Source organism: Aristolochia californica, unplaced genomic scaffold (assembly GCF_029961685.1).
Source record: "Aristolochia californica isolate CCGP_79_NKW_82.1479 unplaced genomic scaffold, dmAriCali1.0.hap1 SCAF_2, whole genome shotgun sequence".
Classification (NCBI taxonomy): domain Eukaryota; kingdom Viridiplantae; phylum Streptophyta; class Magnoliopsida; order Piperales; family Aristolochiaceae; genus Aristolochia; species Aristolochia californica.
The window spans coordinates 36,168,112-36,170,370 of NW_027181881.1; the positions used below are offsets into that span (position 1 = coordinate 36,168,112).

At 40.4% G+C, this 2,259-nt stretch overlaps 1 pseudogene; it reads left to right on the plus strand.

Moving 5' to 3' along the window:
• Positions 1-215: 215 nt before the first annotated feature.
• Positions 216-1,951, plus strand: LOC137955016 (aspartate carbamoyltransferase 1, chloroplastic-like; annotated as a pseudogene).
• The last annotated feature ends 308 nt before the right edge of the window (positions 1,952-2,259 follow it).

A 2,259-nucleotide genomic window follows, 5' to 3' on the forward strand; every position in this document is an offset into this window, starting at 1 on the left:
ACAACGAGCTTGTTAGAGATTTAGTGTCATAGAATTCCATGATTATGGGTTATGCAAGGGGCACCATAATAAAGTGTCATCCAGCCCCTTCGTGTGGTTATGCAAGATTTATATCTAAACATTTTCTGGTTCATAACTTTCTGTATAGAAGTCCATTTCCATCACACCAACAAGGCTTGCCATGTATAGACTGGTTGGAAGAATGAACTGAAAGAATGTCACTTGGTCAAGGAATTCAATGCTTTTCCTCAGCTTTTGGAATTACAACTTATTCTGTGGGAGAAAAATTTCAACTAGATGATGTAATTGACGCTCAACAATTTGATAGAGATATTCTCAATGCAATGTGTGAAGTGGTGTGGGAAATGGAAAAGATAGAGAAAAAATCTTCTAACTGTCAAATTTTGAGGGGTTATCTCATGGCCACTCTCTTTTATGAGCCTTCAACTAGGACCAGATTGTCCTTTGAGTTGGCCATGAAAAGGTTGGGCGGAGAAGTTTTAACGACAAAAAATGCACTGGAATTTTCTTCAGCAGCAAAAGGAGAAACACTTGAAGATACCATAAGAACTGTCGAAGGATATTGTGATATAATTGTCATGAGGCACTTTGAAAGTGATGCTGCCTGAAGAGGTGCATCAACAGCAGGGATTCCTGTTATTATCGTTGGGGATGGTCCAAGACAACACCCTACACAGGCTCTGTTGGATGTGTATACAATCGGAAGAGAGATAAGCAAATTGGATGGCATTAGTGTTACCTTAGAGGGAGATCAGGCAAATGGCAGGATTGTTCGCTCATTAGCTTATCTACTCGGGAAGTACCAAGATGTGAAATTCTACTTTGTGGCTCCTGATGTAGTGAAGATGAAGGATGATATCAAGGAATACCTGACATCTAAGGGGATTGAGTGGGAAGAAAGCACAAATCTGATGGAAGTGGCGGCTAAATGCGATGAAGTTCTTCCACTGACAAAAATGTTGTTGTGCTAAGGACCCATTGCTACTGGACGGCCAAGGACACAGGCTGCTGCAATGCAAAAAAATATTGCTGCTAGCCAGCCAGCAACCAGTGCTGAAAATGGTGGCAGTGCAACAAAACTTGCTACTAGACAGCCAAAAACCACTGCTTAAAAATGAGATTTTTTTGCTTTGTAGTTGGGTTTTTCTAGAAATGGTGGAGAATATACTATGGAGAATGATTTTTCATACTGTGGATAGAACACAAATTAATATCTAGACAGTCTCATGGACAGCAATGTTGTTGGGCTCTACACAGGTTTTCAGAGGCATATTCATTGTCTTCAACAAAGGGGGCAGATGGTCATCGCCTTGAGGCAATTGGAACAGTTGAAACAATCCTTGTTGTTCTTTTGATAGCAATAGTGATGCCATACATGGCAAGGACTGCCAACTTCCATGCTCCTGCTACAAAAAAACCCAAGAGCGCACTACTTGCTCTTTGTGACTCCTTTAAGCAGAATTCCCGCAATGTTGTTGCTGCCAACACATGCATCCACCATATTGGTCTACGACTGCAGCAAAGACTTCAACAGCGGAAGTATGTTGCTGTTTGTGCAAACTTCATCAATAAGAGATCCATAGATAAAGTTGTTGGTTTTGTAACATAGGGGTTATGCACAACTTCACTAGAACTGTTTGGTTCAATGGAAACTCATGTCGTTGGACTAGATGAGGTCACTTACCTACGTCCGTTCAGTGCTTACACTCATGGTACTTTAGTCAAGAATGCTGAGAACTTTATTGAACAAGGACTGGATCCAAAGACTGATGTTACCGAGGACATGCTGCATTTTGCCAATGAGGCAACCGTTGGGATAGATCACACAAGGGTTGTTCATATCAAAGCAGAAGTTGCCAGTTTGGAGCAGGTGATAGTTCAACTTGTTATTCGGTTGCTTATTCGTATTAGGGTATTCTACAACAAGTGACATTGGCTGAGTCGACAAAAAAAAAAATGTTTCTCTGGTTTTATGCTTTAATTTTGTAGTCCAGAGGGCTAACACAGATACCACGGTTGATACTTGAGAACAGGTGGAGACGTTGGCACGGGCAAGCAGACCCTACCATCGAGCTTAAGGACAAGCCCTTTCTCCCTAGGGAGTGTAATGTCATGCACGCAATAACATTATTATTTTAATTATTTTTCTTTAATTTACTTTAGTTAAAGAATTAATAGGCCATAGGGGCATTTTTGGAATATTTTATTTATATGGTATTTTCGTAATATTTTATCTTA